This window comes from Triticum urartu, chromosome 4A (genome assembly GCF_056163025.1).
Source record: "Triticum urartu cultivar PI428250 chromosome 4A, HENAU_Tu73, whole genome shotgun sequence".
In the NCBI taxonomy this organism is placed as follows: Eukaryota; Viridiplantae; Streptophyta; class Magnoliopsida; order Poales; family Poaceae; genus Triticum; species Triticum urartu.
The window spans coordinates 305,343,747-305,361,827 of NC_141876.1; the positions used below are offsets into that span (position 1 = coordinate 305,343,747).

The following is an 18,081-nucleotide window of genomic DNA, read 5'->3' on the forward strand; positions in this document are numbered from 1 at the left end:
CTGTCACATATTCATACTACTTCAAGGTGCATTAAATCAACACATGCAAGTATCAAAAGGAGAGTCGCGACATGCATGCATGCGTTGTAATTAATGCATCGGTAAACGCAAATTATTGAAATATATCGAGTGTAGTGCTTTGATGTGTCGCGTCAACTCGTACAACAACGAGAAGTTTGATTACTACAATGCCCTCTCCCTCACGGACTGAGCTCCGGTGCCTTAACTGCACCTGCCTTTGGCTGTATGACAGGTGGGCCACCCACCTACTAGGCCCACCTATCGTACACGCAAAGGTAGGAGCAGTAAGTCAATGAAGCTGCGTCCTTCCCTCGCCCATGAGCGTGGTGGTTGGCAGGACTAGGAGAAGCTTTCGCTACACGCTCTCCCTCCCGCACGCGGTGGACATGCAGCAGTGCATTCGGTGTCATATGGTCGGAAGCATACTATAGTACTCCTCCACTGAAGTAATAATCCATCATTGTTCGACTTCTCGAAGAGGCGAAGAGCCAAGCGCGGCCCGGACGCTCGTGTGGCAGTTTCATGTGTAGAGTAGTTTAGGATAGCGTGTACCATGCCTCTAAGCTTAAAATCGTTGGGGTCTGATCCATGCTATGAGGCCGTCTTGAAGCATTTTTGGATTAAAATAATCTTCTGTCCCTACCTGTCATCCTGGTGATTGTAGTTTGCACACTCATCTGGTCAAGACAGGAATATATTGTGGTGGGGTAAATGTTAGAGGTTGCAGCAAATATATTGTACACCGCGGATCTTTCAACCAAGTTTAGAGGCAAGCTTGTGGGGCCAGTGCTATGATGTGTCGCGTCAACTCGTACAACAAGGAGAAGCTTGATTTTACTACTATACACCATCTCCCTCCCCCATGCGCGGTGGCTCGCAGACGAGGACAGGCTTTTGCTTATACTATAACAAGCTATCCCTCCCACACGCAGTGGATGGACATGCAGCAGTGGATTCGATACTATAGTAGTAGTAGTAGTAGTAGTAGTAGTAGTAGTAGTAGTAGTCTCTACTCCTAATGGAGCAGTTGGTAGTCTCGCTTCCAGGTTTTTTTTAATCCCACCTTCCCTGGGTTTTTTTGATACCTCCTCCCAACTCTGACTTATCCATCACAAACCGAAAAAACCTTCTGCTGAGGCCCTAACCCGCACTCACCCACGTACAAAAAATAGACCTACGAAGGTTAACCAACGAAAAAAGACCTACCAAGGCTAACCAGCCAAAAAAACCTAAACCTATCACCCGCATGTACGAGCGACCTCTCATGCCCTCGAGCGAGGTCTCCCTTCGCCGCCGCCCTTCATCCCTTCGCCGCCGCGCTTCACTCCCCGCCCTCCATCCGCGCTTCACTCGCCGCCCTCCATCCACGAATCGTACGCACGAACGAGCGAAGCCTGCGTGCCCTCGAGCGAGAGCCACCCTCGCACATCAAGCCGCCGCCGATCCATCCCTTCGCCGCCGCCCTCGCCCATCAAAACGCCGCCGATCCATCCCTTCGCCGCCGCCCTCGCCCATCAAGCCGCCGCCGATCCCTGGCTACTTCGATGGGAGCCATCGATCTTCTTCAGGAGACGGCGCCGATCCCGTTGAGGAGCCGCCACCGACCACGTCCAGGATCCGACACCGATCCCCTTCAGGAGCCGACGCCGATCCCCTGAGCCCCTGGCGCTGGCCAGGCTCCAGACCGATGGACACGCCTGCTCGCCGCTCCTCGGGGCCAGCCCCTCCCGCCGCGCCGGATCACGCATCGGCTTGGGGACCCCTCGGGGATGCCGCCACACACCCATCTGATGCCAGCACCCCTCCCGCCATGCTGCCTTCTGCTCCGCCGCGCCCACCCCATGCTCCCCCCTCTGCCCGGTGACCGCCGGCGCGCGGGCGCTGCGGAGGGTCGAGGCCGGCGCGCTCAGGTCCTTCCCCGCCGACCCGCTCGTCACGCAGGCGGTGCCCGACCGCCCGCTCTTCTCCGACTCTGCCATCTTCTCCCCTACGCCGGCGCGCCCGAGAACATCGTGCCGGGGTTGCCTCGGTCGCCGAGCTGCCCGACCCTCTCTGGCGCGTCGGGGTCGACCCGCCGCTGATGCCCGTCTCCGCCGTCGACCTGGCCGCGGACGCTGTGGTCGGTGCGGTCACCGATGATGCCGCGCAGCAGGCCTGATGGACACGGAGATGCCCACCATGTTCCCGGCCGACGCAACCGGCGTCGAGTAGTCCGTGGCCAGGTTCATCGACAAGCTCAGCAAGCAGATATTCCAGGCGGAGGACGCTCTCACCGAAGGCTACGACAAGCTCAGGCTGTCGGCGTACGACGCTCTCGGGGCCTACAGGAAGGCGATAAGGGGAGTCGCTGGTAGCCTCACATCCTCGGTGGCAGCCACCAAGAAGCAGGCCGCTAGTGGGGTCCCGGACGTTTCCGGTGCATTTCAGGATAAGGTGGCCGGAGCTGGTGCCGTGGCGACTGATGTTCAATTGTTGTAGCAGAGGATTCACTCACTGGGCAGTGCAACCAAGTCGTCCCTCGTATACTACTATGGCTCGGCCAAGTCGTCGTTGCCACCAAATGTTAAAGATTTGCTGAACTCATCCGAGGAGAAAGCTAACATAGTATTGCCACCAATTGGAAGTGCCCTCCAACAGGTATATTTGTGCCAAGTCTCCCCTTAAGACACTCCTAGCAGTAAATCTATAAACTGTTGAGCCAATTGTTGCTGAGGCCACTGAAAATATTCTGACATGGAATGCTTCAGGTATACATTATCATAGAAGGCATGAAATTTTGGCTGATTGGCTGCATGTTGCTTCGGATTTGGTACTATCTCCATCTCTCTCTCTTTCTCTCTCTCTCTCACACACACACACCACTTTCTCTCCGTCTCTCTCTCTCTCTCAGTATCTGCGTGTGCTTGCTGACGCAGGTGCATGTGTGTGTGCGCGCGCGTGTGATGTGCCGCTGACCGCTGTTGTGTGTGCTTGTGGCGATGCTGCCTGTGAGTGTGATTTTTGCCGCTATCCTGCGTGATTCTTGGTGCCTCGAGGATGAGAGGAAGCCACCCAGAAAATGGCCAGAAGGAAGCACCATATGTGCAGGTGTGCTCATGTGTGTTAGAAGGCGAGTTTGTGCTTCTAATTTCCTAAACATTCCTATTACAAACAGAAAACAGCTATGGTTGGTGATAATAATTATTGGTGAACATTGTTATTGGTAAACCTGCAAACCTGCATGATGTCCATCTTCCTCTTCTTCCTGTTGCAACTATTGATGGCCATTATTATTGCAATTTTATCCTAATTTATGTTCAACTATTACCAGGTTCTTTGATTGAATCCTAATTCAAACTTCTAACACACGCAATACTTTTTGAGCAATTATAAGATGATGCATACTCTGACAGTGCTTTGGCCACATAAAAGGTAAATCCATCATTGTGGAGATGTCAAAGACATCACAAAAACAAGCATCTGAACTTTCTTTTTGGAATGAAACAAAGATGCAGACTAACAGTATTATGTTTTTTTTGACATCAACCAATATGATGGGTTGGTTCAGGACTTCAGTTATATATCACCAATATAACAATCTATTAACCATAGCAATTGTTACTTTTTTTAGCTACTCTCAAATGCTTCTCTATTTTAAATACGTAATAAATGTTGTCACAAACACCCTATTTCCGCCGCACTAACGGCTGTGGCAGGAAGGAGCCCACCGTCGGCGTCTCCCATGGCCGAGAAGACCGAGGACCCAGCGCCCTCAAGTACGATGGAGTTCTTTCTGTTGCGACTTATGGTGATGACTGAGGAGTTTTGAGATCAATCTCGATCTACATATGACCGTGACCATGAGGCGAACCTGGTTGCACTTAGAGACAATTGATTAATGGAGATCCTCCAGCCATCGAGCTCCTAAAGGACACCTAGGCTAGAAATCCACGCTTGTCCATACCGCTTGCCTTTTAGGCCGAACAACCTCGTGAACTTCGACCCCATCATGCTGTAAATATAAATAGTTTACAAATTAACTAAGTTTTTAGATTGGATATTATTCCACATCTATGCGTATTTTTTTCTTACTATGGTATATATCTAACACTAGAAAATGAGTTGTTGAAATATTTTATACTAATAATCATTGGTCTATAGGACAAGGACTCGACAGATGATTCCTCCTTGACTTTCTACCAGCTGCGCCCTGACTGCGTTCACAGCGTCCCCACGCCGTGTTCAAGACCAAGTTCTAACCCACATATCCAATCTCCCTCCATGGATCTTGCCTCTCATTGACCAAGAGCAACAATTCAACTCAATTTGAGATTTACAAAAGAGATGGACCTAGAGCAAACAACCTGCGAGGCTTGGTTCGTGTCCATCGACAACGTTGCTGCCGTATGTCAAGGTATGTAGCGGCAGCTTTTGTTATCCTTTCCACACCAGCAAATGTCAGAATTTATCATGTGGGCAGTTTTTTTACTGTAGTATGAGTACAAGGTTCAGGGAAGTTCAGTCATTTAGTATCTCACAGATTGTCTAGGCTTTAAATTTAGGAGATGATTTGGAAGCTCAACATAGAAACTTATTTAGTCAAATGCAGATTACATATTAAACGCCTTTTCAAAGCAAGTATGGAAGAAAATGTGGTGACCTCTCCATGAGGAAATTTAATATAACAGTTTCTTTGACTTGAAGGAATATTTGCAGATTTTAATCTATAGAAAGTTTGAGGGTATCCTCAAGTTAACACACTTGATTCTTACTGCTGCTTATGCATCCCTGAACTTCAGTTAAATTTATGATTATCTGGATATTTCCTATACTTTATCAAGTGTAGGGTTCTTAAAATAAGGACAGACTTTTGTTTCACCTTTTGTAGTTCATCATAATAGCATATTATTTTAAAAAATGGCAAATTGCCAAGTACAGTTCTGAAGCGGAGAGTTACTTATGTATTTTTTTATTCATGAATGACATGATCAAGGAGTCAGGTGCGAAAATGCTTTATAAATCAGGTGAGACAACATGCTAAAATTTTGTGGCGATTAGTGAAGGAAAGAACTATGTACTCTTGTTTCAAGTAGACTTCATCGCCTTATTGTTAGAGTCAGCTTCACCTCCCATTGTTATATTCTTGACGTGAATATTATGCCCCCCACCCCCCACTCCCCATTTATGTTGTTGAAAATGGCAATCGCTTGATCTTTGAATCATGCAACTGCCTATCTACAAATCATAAATGAACAAATAAAACGTACTGATATATCCAAACAGTTGAGTATCCTGCTTGTAGAATTTGTTCCTATTTATCCTTTTGTCATTTTTACATATGGGCATCCGGTGTTTGCGGCAAGTTTACATTTTTAAGTTGATATATTGTACACGTCGGAATTTTGTGTTGTGCCTCAAAGTTTGCCCTTTTTACAAGTAGATGCATTTTAGTTATAGATACATGGGAGTAATATATTGTGTATTTTGTTGATGATTTGTTGCTGAGATATATTCCAAGTGATAATCATACATTATATGTTTGCTCCTCCATGTTAGGAGAGGAATGGAAATATGGTTAAATTCTAAATATGATATTATGCAGCATGACCAAAATATCACATCTTATTAATCCCTTTCTCTTGGCAGTGTGCTACATCTGGTCGCTCAAGGCCAAGGAGGTGATGAAAGGCTTCTTGATAAGTTTTTAGCTGTCTGATTCAAATCCATATAGCTTGCGAGATGATGGCATAGTATTATCTGACATTTTATCTGTATTTGATTAAATGTCTTTCCCTTTAAGAAATATAGTGCAATGGAATTGAATTTTAGAAACAACCGTTGGTTACTATTATTTGTGAATTCTATTTAACGCTTCACGATTTTTTTCCCGGTTCCAGTTCTTGTAAAGGATATGATAATCATTTAAACAAAGTTGTCAAACTTAAAGAAAAAGAATCTTCAACTACTGAAAAACATTAAGGATTTGCACATTTGTGCTTGATCATGAAGTGAAATGGACCACAAAGGGACATTTTAACTTGTTTTATTGAGAGGGCATGAGAGGTCTGGAGGGATCATCTTCCTTGGCCCATGATAATACAAAAGGTGTCTTTATATATGTGTTTGTTTTCATAGAGTATGAGAGATGGAGATGAATTATGTCGACGTTCAAAAAGAATATTTGAAGACCCTTGGATTTTTTATGGCAGCGCACGGGCACCTTTCAAAGACAAGGGTCTTGACTTATGACATTGCACGTGCACCTAATATACTAAATTCAGCTTTGACCTTATCATTTGTTTGATTCATTTATATGCAGCAGCAGCAGCAGCAGCATTGTTCGTCTTCTCAAAGAGGCGAAGAGCCAAGCGCAACCCAAACATGGCGGTTGCGAACCTTGGAGTATGCAAAATTGTTATGTGAGCCCACTATTATAGTAGTACTTGCTAGTATAGCCCTGTAAACCAGAAAGGAGTATTTTCCTTTCTAAGGATTTCAACAAGTGACTAGACTACACCGAAACGGAGTACATATGGAGCAAAATGAGCAAAATGAGTGAATCTACACCGTAAATAAATACGTAGTTCTCTCATTTTCCTCTCCGCCTTGGGTGCGGTGCATAATATTGAGTATACTAGTACTGACTAGTCTCTTTTTGACATGCATTTACGTTTTTTTAACACAGTACAGACGCAAGCGCTCATATACACGCGCATACACTTAGGCTGGTTGTAATGGAAAGTATCATATACTAGTATCTTGCATATGATACTACATCCGTAGTGCATAGTATCATATGTTAATATCATAGATGACTTCATTTATTAGCATGCATGATACATAGTAGCACAACATTTAATATGATACGGTATCATTATATGATACTCAACCCTCTCTTTCTTCATTTAATTTTGTGTCACCTCATCAAATTTTCCTAGTTGGCATGCATGATACTCCCATTACATCTAACCTCACCCCTATGAATGCACACACGCACACCCTACCCCTATGACCACCTCCGAAAGACTTGGCCGGCATATCATCTTGAAATTTACAAAGTCACCATAGGCACCTCGTCGTCGACAGGAACGTCTCCTGACACGCATTTACATTGATACGGCTTGAATGCCAAGAAGGGAGAGGGTAGCGGTTCCCGAGACGCTGAACGGTCAATGATGCATCCTCAATTAGCATGTAGAGGGAATTAATTGGAGAAGCAGAATAGAGCCAGCACGATGTGAATGCAACAGAGTTTGGACTCTCATATAAAGGCGCCCCACCACTCCAATCCATCTACTCCTAGTATATGCGCAACACTGCTCACTCCAATCCAAGACCAAGTGACTAGAAGCCACAAGCACCTATGGAGGCGATGGACGCGAGTGGGAGTCGGTTGTGCCAAATCATCCAAGACGCTGGCCTGCGGCCCCGCACCGTGCAGCATTTCCAGATGGTGCTGGCGACCGCCGGCGTCGTAGCCCTCGCCAACGCCGGCTTCGCCTCTCGCATGGACGACATGATGGTCCACTCCATCCGCAAGTTCACCGCCGTCAAGAAGCGCGCGGACGACCTTGTCGTACTGCTCCAGCCCGCGCGCCTAGGCTCCTCATTGCCTTCCACCCTCATCGTCCTCCATGGTGATGAACTCTTTCAAGCCCTGGTGGCCCTGCAGATGCCGGATGTCACGATGAAGAATGTGCACCTCTAGGCCACGCTCGTCGTGTAGCGCCTTGCCATGCAAGAAACCATCAACCTGCACATCCATGTCTACGAGGAAATCGTCTACATAGGCCACTACAAAGCCAGCGAGGACAGAAAGACGTTGGCCCTTCTTCCAGCGGTGGAATCTTCGGATGCCATTGTTCAGAAGCACGTCGACCTGGCCACGAAAGCCGCTGCTACTTAGCCGTCGTTCGATGGGCCGGCGCCCTGAGTCGAGGAGGTGGACGTCATCGATGGATGCATCTCTTCTTCTTACCTCCTGTAACCAGCATTGCATCGCCTCGTGGCCTTAATGTTTTGTTAGTATAGTACTGCCTCCGTTCCCAAATATAAGTCTTTCTAGAGATTCCAGCAAGTGACTATATATGGAGCAAAATGAGTGAATCTACACTCTAAAATATGTCTACATACATCCATATGTTGTATTCCATTTGAAATATCTAAAAAGGCTTATATTTAAGAACGGAGGGAGTATATGGCATTTTTATTCTAGTCATAACGTTTTCACTATGAGGTGGGGCCGAAGTTGAGCAAACCGACCATTGGAAAATCCCCAACCCGCCCACCGGGCATCGGATGAGTTTAGAATTAGAAGAGAGAAATGAGGGAGAAGAGCTAGCTGTAGCACGGACGCTGTTGTCGGATGGGACCGTGTTGATAGAATAGGAGTACTGAGCAGTCGTACCTCTTTTTTTAGGGAAAAAGTAGTCATATGTCTAGTACCACTAGTTGGGTGCGTGAGACCTATACCTGTCATCACTTTAGGTCTCCTTTTCAAACCACAGCTACGCTTCATAGTAGATATCTTTTCACCCATTTATCCTCCTATATGTACTCCTAGGCTATTTCCACGTGCTCCCTTTCGCCGACATGTGGGACATAGAGCATCTGGGTCGTAGTGCATGCACGACTCGGAGCACATGTCGGGGTACTTTACATTTCAGACCTCACGAATTACATGCAAACGCCCCGCAGAAGAATAAATAAATGAATGAATGAATTACTACATGAAACCGGATTATTTTCATAGAAAATGGAGCATGTTCATTAAATTTTGGACATAACACGTTTATAAAAAATGACCAGACCTAAACTAGTCTAAGGGCCTCTTTGATTCGCAGGATACTAAAAACACAGGAAAGGGGAAATGATGATGGCGATGAACCGAGACGAGGAGAACTCTAACTCAGTTAGAGGTTAGAGTTAGATTCTAACCCTGAACTAACTCTAAACCAAAGAGGTGTATGGATGGCAGGGTTAGATTGACAATAAATGCTCTTTCTCAATCATTTGACTACTTTGGACCCTATTTCCTGCCGGATTTGGTGTGGCCGGCTCTTGTGTGGCCTCCTCCAGCTCACAATTGACATAAACGAACCATCTTTAAAAATCAAGCATGCAAAACATGATAAATTGTACTTTGTCCATACAAATGATATATCCCACTTAAACATACAAGTTGTCAATCAAGCCTCACAAAAAAATACACTCCATGAAACAAAGCATGAGCTAACTCATCACAGAAGTCATTCACGATAGGGAGGGAGCCCGGAGCCCCTCACGCACCCAGGGAGGAGCTCGTCATTGTTGCTCTGGAGGAAGGCTCTATAGAGCCCAAGCCCTAGGAACCCCTCCGACACTGCCTCTTGCGAGTTGAGGTCGACACCGGCATGGGTAGCAGGGCCGCTTGCCGGTGACTGCGAACCGAATCTTTGGGCCTCTTGAAATAATGCAAGCCTGAAATTGAAATACCTAGAAAGTGAACTGAATCTTTGGGCCTCTAGAAATAATGCAAGCCCGAAACTGAAATACCTAGAAAGGTGAACGGAATCTTTGGGCCTCTAGAAAGATTTATTACCTCCTCGAGCAACATCAAACAATTCCATGCGTGCACCACAAATCTATACAAAGTTTAACCAGGATCTACTTTTCCAAATTAGAATTAGCGCTAGAGCGAGCAAGATCAATGATATGGCTGTGAGACAGAGAAGGAACGAACAAACTCACCCCTCTCCCGACCTCCGTGGTAGATGCGCCGCCGCGCATGACAAAGGGAGAAAAACGACCGGTGAAGGGTGAGCGGAGCGAGCTTCGAAGGCCAGAGGGAGAGGGCGGCAGGAGGAGGGCGGTAGAGCCCAGAGGAAGAGGGCGGTCGGAGGAGAGAGGGCGAGCGGCGGAGCGGCGCTTGGGCGGGCGAACCGATGGGGAACAGAGAGGAGTCGTGCGAGGGGGGCGGAGGGAGCGATCTGGTGCGGGCAGGGGAGATTCTTTTAGTTCCCTTTTAGTGGGCCCGAGGAGAACTAACCCAATTAGAACCTCTCCACCGGGCTAGTTTTTTTAGCAAGGTTAGAGCAAACTAGCTCAAACTAACCCCTCCTATTTGGATAATTTGAGGCTATTTCAACCCAAACTAGCTCTAACTCAGGGATCCAAACAAAGAGGAGTAGTACTGTACATGCTATAGCCTCGACCATAGCACATTGTGTTTTATGGCCATATCACCACATTGTTTTCTACTGCTGGTTCACTGGGCTGCCGTGGTTCGCACACCTCTGATGTGAGTAGTAGTACTAGTATATACCGCATGATTCTTTGCTCCTTCTTACTACGTACTTCGCCAACATGTGGGAGAGCCAGCATCCAGGTCGACATGTCATGCACCAGATTAGAGTGCGGAAGGAAGGGGGCATCACCCCGGTCGTAGCGCCAGTAATTCCTGACTATAGTGAGTAGTCATATCACAAGTCTTTCCAGCAGTAACGCGCTGTCAAATCACACAGCCCGACCTTTCCAGCAGTAAGTAATTTGAATCCGCTACTCCCTCACCCTCCTCGCCTCTCTGTCAACCCGCCTACGCAAAAACTGATGTGCATACTACCCGGGAAAAGCCCCGCCCTCAACTTTTAACTACGCGAAAATAGTTCGAGCTTGTTCGTTCTATATAAATGCTAGTATTGTATGTTTATTCACCCGTGGGGATGTTCAATGAATGGAGGGATGGGGAGCACAAGTGAACAATACTACTAGTAGTAGCAAGTAGGAGTCGTACAGTTAGTCACCTTAAATAGAGAGTTTCTTTTCTTTAATGCCACATATACAAATTGAAACGCTTGTTGTGGAGAGAAAAATATAATCACTCCACTATATATGTACGCATGGGCCTGAGCGCTTGCTTTACTAGGGTTGCTCTCTTCATTCTCTCATCCTCTCCAGATCTAAACAAGACAGCGGTGGCAACATTTTCTCTCTGCTCATCGCTGGTCACAGATCCGGCCGGATCCCTTTGGCCAGTGTGTGTAGAGGACTAAAAGTGCATCGTTCACGTGGTCATCGCCGGCGATGGAGGAAACCCATAGCTGTGGGCAGGGCCCGATCCTCTGCCCGTCACTGGTGCGCGTCGGTCCTAAACAAACGGTTTAAAACCCCTTTCCGCGACGGCATTCGGAACCATCGCCAAGTGAGTGTGGGCGATAGGGGGGTCCTTACCACACGCCCCAAAAACTATCGGGGATAGGGCCCCTATAGTACTCCTATTCGTTTCTGCTCGCATTGCCATCACAGTCGATATTCTGTGGTGCTACGTTTACGATGTGTGGCCCATCACAAACGGTTCACTATTATAGAACGTGTATGATGCGCAACCCATCAAAAACGGTTCACTATTAAGAAGATTAGCTAATCATCGTACGAGTGATGAGGATATCAATACCATTGTTACACCCACATCCCCTGCTGTTATAAATATTGGACCAATTACTAGAGCTCGCGCACGCCAATTAAATTATCAGGTACTTTCGTTTCTTGGTAATGATTCTAATGTTCCTGAGAATATGATGCTGCCTAAATTGGATACATTTGTTTTGCTTACAAATGAAGGGCCTGGCATGGATAAGAGGGATGAACACTGGAGTAAGTCCAAGCATGGAGATGATGGCCTGCGCAAGGGGATCAAGAACGGAGTTACAAGTGATGATTTCAGGACTTTGAAGCCACCATAAGGAGTGCATGAAGCCTTGGACGAAATATACAAGATGCTACTTCATAAATTTCATCCAGAGGCTATTCTAGGTGATGCATCGCCTTATTATTGGGCTAGGCCCATGTATTTTCGAAATACTTAAGTATAGGCTATTTTTAGAGTCCGTATGTGTGGGGAAACAAGATTTAGGGTTGGTTTCGGACCCCTCCTCCAAGGGACACAAAATTTGCCCCTCTTCATCCATATATACAACCATTAGGGCGTCGTTTAGACTTTGGGTTTTTTTTAGATTAAAGTTCGCCATAGCTGCAACTTCACGTACTTCGTTTGTGTTCAACGACCAGACAAAGGCGTCACAGAACCCCACCTTGATCAATAAAGCTTTCATCTTATATTCGCAATATCCAGATTGCAATCTCAGTTTCTTGCTTGTTCTTCGTTTGCTCGCAGGAAACATACCCTCGTGGTCAGGTTGATCGTGCTCCGGAGTGGTCAATAACCCCTCGGAAGTTGGTTTAGCGATTGCTAAGGCGCGACGTCTCGCACGTTCGTAGTCGGATCGTCAAGGTCGACTCCCACAGAAAACGATAGCCACCATCTCATCGAAACATCGGGACACCCTCGCCTCTATCAAGTGGTATCATATTTCCAGGTTGGTCGGTGAGATTTACAGTTTTTTGTAGTTTAGATAGAGTATGTTCTTCATACCTACAGTCCACGAAAAAAGCCAAAAAAATTAGGGTTAGTTCATCATATCGGAACCAATCTGAGCCTTTGCATAGTCTTTTTAGAGTTTTGCTTTGTTGAATTTGAGGTTGCATCGTCGTGTCGAGTTGCTGGTCTTAGCGTCTAGTCCCTTAGAGTTTCGAGTTCTGTTCACAGGTTGTCACGCCGCCGCCGCACCATCGTCATCATCTTTGCCATATACCACCACCCCACCATATACATCGCCGCTGCCATATAAAACCACCAATCCGATTCCACATATACCATCGCCATATACAACCACCAATCCGATTCCACATATACCATCGCCATATACCACCACCAATCCAAGTCCAGATATACCATCGCCATATACAACCACCAGTCCGAGTTCCACCAGATTCATCGCCGCCAACTGTCCGAGTTCCACCAGATTCATCTCCGCCACCAGTCCTAGTCCGAGTCCAGTATTTGTTGCTTTGTTTTCGGTTTCCAGATCACGCGATACTTTGAGTCGTGACCAAGTCGGACCTCCCAACTTTCGTGCTACCCGTAGTAGAAAAATAGTTCCAAACTAAAAAAACTAAGTCTGGAAAATTCTGGCTAGGCAGTTTTGAGACTATTTGTAGACTTTTTCAAAAAAAATTGTTGCAGAGCAAAAAAAAGAGGAAAAAAGTACAAAAAAAGGAAAAAAAGAAAAAAAAAATCAGAGCATGCTCCTCCCTTGTTTACGTGCAGCGTCATGGTTTTGTTAGTGTTCTAGGCTCGCATCTCTAGCACGGTCTAGCCTAGGACCAGCACAGTATCGTCGTTGAGCGTTTATTCAACTTTGCATCTCTGAACTGATTATTGCTGACCCTTTTTGCTACCATATTATAAGCCTTCCAAGCTCCACATACATCTACGTCGTCCGTTTGACTCTCCCTGATAATCGCTCTATCCAAGCTTTGAGAGTTTTGACTACGACGGTTGCCGATCACCGCCTGCTGCTGGGTAAGAACTGGTAATAATTTGAGATTTGCTTGATGGATTTGTGACACCCGCCACCACCTCTTGTTAGTAGTCTGTAGGATCATATTCTTGTGTGTTTCTATTGCTGCTAACCATGGCAGGATCACAAGCCGACGAGACTGACTGGGAGAACGTGACAAATAAGGAGTTGCATGATAAGTTTCAGCAAATGATGAGTGGACAGGTGCAAGATGTGCTAAATAGATTTGAAGAGGCCATGGAGAAGATAGATGGCATGGAGAAGACGTTCAAAACAAAGCTCGATAACAAGTTTAATGAATTGCTCGCGCGTCTTCCACCACCACCACCGGCTGCACCTAACGCACCTCTACAACAACAACAACAACAACAACAACGACGACGACGACGACTACCTCCATGTTGCGAAACAGCCCTCCGCCGAGCGAGCCGTCTCCCTCTTGCGCCTGGCCAAACTGTTGGTGCTGTTGTTGATACTTCTGTGGCTCCTGCTGCTGATGTGGAGGAGGATGATTTTGCGGGAGATTACGAGGATGAGGTTGATCAAAATTAGAACTACGTGCAACCACCAGCACCACAACCACCAGGTCGTCCACATGCAAATAATGGTAATGGTAGGGCTCCCCCTCATGTACGAGATCATGACCATCTCCCTAAACTGAAATTGAATATTCCACCATTTGAGGGTAGATATGTTCCTGATATATATCTTACTTTGGAGTTAGAAACTGAACAATGTTTTACATGTTTACAATATCCCAAGGAGAGACGTGTTCCTGCTGATGTTTGTGCTTTCACTAGTTCTGCATGTGTTTGGTGGTCTGAACATTGTAGATTATATCCTATTCCAGCTACTTGGGCTGCTTTGAAAACCGCTATGCGTACTCGTTGGGTTCCACCATATTATCAACGTGAATTACTTCAAAAATTGCAGCGTTTAAGACAAGGAAAAAATTCTGTAGAAGAATATTATCAGGAATTACAAACTGGCATGATTAGATGTGGTATTATTGAGGAGAATGAAGCTATGCTTGCATGTTTTATGGGTGGATTAAATAGAGAGATTCAGACCATTCTAGAGTATAAGGATTATACTAATATCACTCGTTTATTCCATCTTGCTTATAAAGCTGAACATGAAGTGCAGGATCAACAGGCATTGGCATGAACTAACTTTTCTACAGGTCGATCTTCGTCATGGACACCACGTGCATCCTCTACTTCCACTGCACTAGCACCTCCATCAGGTGCCACCTCCAGCCGTGATACGAGAAAGCAAGCACAACCACCACTATCTGCCAAGAGCACACCTGCTGGGCCTGCCCAGAGCTCTTCTTCTTCCATGGCATCAACAAGGCACACAAGTGATATTATGTGTCGTCGTTGTAAGGGAAGAGGACATTTTGCGAGAGAATGCAAATCTCAGCATGTGATGATTGTTACTGAGGATGGTGGGTATGAGTCCGCTAGTGACTATGATGAGGAGACTTTGGCTCTTATTACACATGAAGAACATGGTGGAGATGATTATAATCATGAGACGCAATACATGGCTCCTGAAGATGCTGACAGGTATGAATGTTTAGTTGCTCAACGTGTTTTGAGTGTGCAGGTTACACAAGCTGAGAAAAAATAGAGGCATAATTTGTTCCATACAAAGGGAGTGGTGAAGGAACGTTCTGTTCGCGTCATCATAGATGGAGGGAGCTGCAATAACTTGGCTAGCATGGAGATGGTGGAGAAGCTATCTCTCACCACAAGACCACATCCACATCCTTACTATATCCAATGGTTCAACAACAACGGCAAGGTTAAGGTAACACGCACTGTTTGTGTGCATTTTAGTATCTCTACATATGCTGATTATGTTGATTGTAATGTGGTACCTATGCAAGCATGTTCCTTATTACTTGGTAGACCATGGCAATTTGATAAAACTTCTGTACACCATGGTAGAAACAATCAGTATACTCTTGTTCGTAAGGATAAAAATATTACTTTGCTTCCTATGACTCCTGATTCCATTTTGAAAGATGATATTAATAGAGCTAATAAAGCAAAACAAGAGAAAAGTAAGAGTGAAAATCAGATTGTGACAAAAGAATTTGAGCAACAAATGAAGCCTAATAATAAACCATCTACTGTTGCTTCTGAAATTAAATTGAAAAGTGCATGTTTACTTGCCACCAAATCTGATATTGATGATCTAGATTTTAGCAAATCTATTTGCTATGCTTTTGTGTGCAAAGATGCATTATTTTCATTCAAGGACGTGCCTTCCTCTTTGTCTCCTGCTGTCATTAACATTTTGCAGGAGTTCGCTGATGTCTTTCCACAAGACGTGCCACCGGGATTACCACCTATTCGAGGGATTGAGCATCAAATTGACTTAATTCCCGGTGCATCATTACCCAACTGTGCACCATATCGTACCAATCCAGAGGAGACGAAGGAGATTATGCGTCCAGTACAAGAACTGCTCGACAAAGGTTATATACGCGAATCCCTTAGTCCTTATGTTGTTCCTATCATTTTAGTGCCGAAAAAGGATGGTACGTCGCGTATGTGCGTTGATTGTAGAGGCATTAATAATATTACTATTCGTTATCGTCATCCTATTCCTAGGCTAGATGATATGCTTGATGAATTGAGTGGCTCTACAATATTCTCCAAAGTTGATTCGCGTAGTGGATACCATCAAATTCGTATGAAATTGGGAGATGAATGGAAAACAGCATTTAAAACTAAGTTTGGATTATATGAGGGATTAATCATTCCTTTTGGGTTAACTAATGCACCTAGTACTTTCATGAGATTAATGAACGAAGTTTTACATGCTTTCATTCGACGATTTGTGGTAGTTTAATTTGATGACATATTGATTTATAGCAAATCTTTGGAGGGACATTTGGAACATTTACATGCTGTTTTTATTGCTCTACGTAATGCATGTTTGTTTGGTAACCTTGGAAAGTGAACCTTTTGCACCGACCAAGTATCTTTTCTTGGCTATGTTGTTACTCCACAGGGAATTGAAGTTGATAAAGCCAAGATTAAAGCTATTGAGAGTTGGCTGCAGCCCAAAATGGTCACACAAGTGAGGAGTTTCCTTGGCCTCACTGGTTTCTATAGGCGTTTTGTGAGAGATTTCAGCACCATTGCTGCACCTCTCAACGAGCTTACAAAGAAGGATGTGCCTTTTGTTTGGGGTACCGCATAGGAAGAAGCCTTCACGGTATTGAAAGATAAGTTGACACATGCTCCTTTACTCCAACTTCCTGATTTTAATAAGACTTTTGAGCTTGAATGTGATGCTAGTGGAATTGGATTAGGAGGTGTGTTATTACAAGATGGCAAACCTGTTGCATACTTTTCTAAAAAATTGAGTGGGCCTAGTCTGAATTATTCTACTTATGATAAAGAATTATATGCTCTTGTTTGGACCTTAGAAACATGGCAACATTATTTATGGCCCAAGGAATTTGTTATACATTCTGATCATGAATCTTTGAAATGCATTAAAAGTCAAGCAAAACTGAACCGTAGACATGTTAAATGGGTTGAATTCATTGAGACTTTCCCTTATGTCATTAAACACAAGAAGGGTAAAGAAAATGTTATTGCTGATGCATTGTCTCGTCGTTATACTATGCTTTCACAACTTGACTTTAAAATATTTGGTTTGGAGACCATCAAAGATCAATATGTGCATGATGTTGAATTTAAAGATGTATTGCAGAATTGTAAGGAAGGGAGAACTTGGAACAAGTTTGTTCTTAATGATGGATTTGTGTTTCATGCTAACAAGCCATGCATTCCAGCTAGCTCTATTCATCTTTTGTTGTTGCAGGAGGCGCATGGAGGAGGATTAATGGGACACTTTTGCGTCAAGAAGATGGAGGATATACTTGCTACACATTTCTTTTGGCCAAAGATGAGACGGAATGTTGAGCGTTTTGTTGCTCGCTGCACTAGATGTCAAAAAGCTAAGTCACGACTCAATCCTCATGGTTTATATATGCCTTTGCCTATACCTAGTGTTCCTTGGGAGGATATATCTATGGACTTTGTTTTAGGTTTACCTCGAACAAAGAAGGGGGGGATAGCATATTTGTTGTCATGGATAGGTTCTCGAAACTGGCACACTTTATACCATGTCATAAAAGCGATGATGTTGTTAATGTTGCTGATTTGTTCTTTTGTGAAATTATTCGCTTGCATTGTGTGCCAAATACTATTGTTTCATATCGTGATACTAAATTTCTTAGCCACTTTTGGAGATGTTTATGCGCTAAGTTGGGGACTAAACTGCTTTTTAGTACTACTTGTCACCCCCAAACTGATGGACAAACTGAAGTAGTCAATAGAACATTTGCCTACTATGCTTAGGGCTATTTTGAAGAATAATAAGAAAATGTGGGAAGAATGCTTGCCCCATATTGAATTTGCTTATAATCGTTCATTGCATTCTACTACTAAGATGTGCCCTTTTGAAATTGCGTATGGTTTCCTACCTCGTGCACCTATTGAGTTGTTGCCTCTTCCATCTTCGGAGAAGGTTAATTTTGATGCTAAAGAACATGTTGAATTGATTTTAAAATGCATGAGTTAACTAAGGAAAACATTGAGCGTATGAATGCTAAATATAAACTTGCTGGAGATAAGGGTAGAAAACATGTTGTGCT

The 18,081-nt window shown here is 44.8% G+C and overlaps 1 long non-coding RNA gene across 4 annotated transcripts; it reads left to right on the top strand.

Annotated features, from left to right (window-relative positions):
* Positions 1-1,156: 1,156 nt before the first annotated feature.
* LOC147975671 (uncharacterized) lies at positions 1,157-5,888 on the top strand. 4 transcript variants are annotated; one of them, XR_015601008.1, is made up of 6 exons: positions 1,167-2,658; positions 2,769-2,830; positions 2,937-3,108; positions 3,717-3,776; positions 4,162-4,414; positions 5,647-5,888. It is a non-coding gene; the product is annotated as an uncharacterized LOC147975671 (long non-coding RNA). The 4 variants fall into 4 exon arrangements; XR_015601007.1 differs by lacking the exon at positions 3,717-3,776 and having other exon boundaries at positions 1,157-2,658; positions 2,937-3,432; XR_015601005.1 differs by lacking the exon at positions 3,717-3,776 and having other exon boundaries at positions 1,190-2,658; positions 2,937-3,130.
* The last annotated feature ends 12,193 nt before the right edge of the window (positions 5,889-18,081 follow it).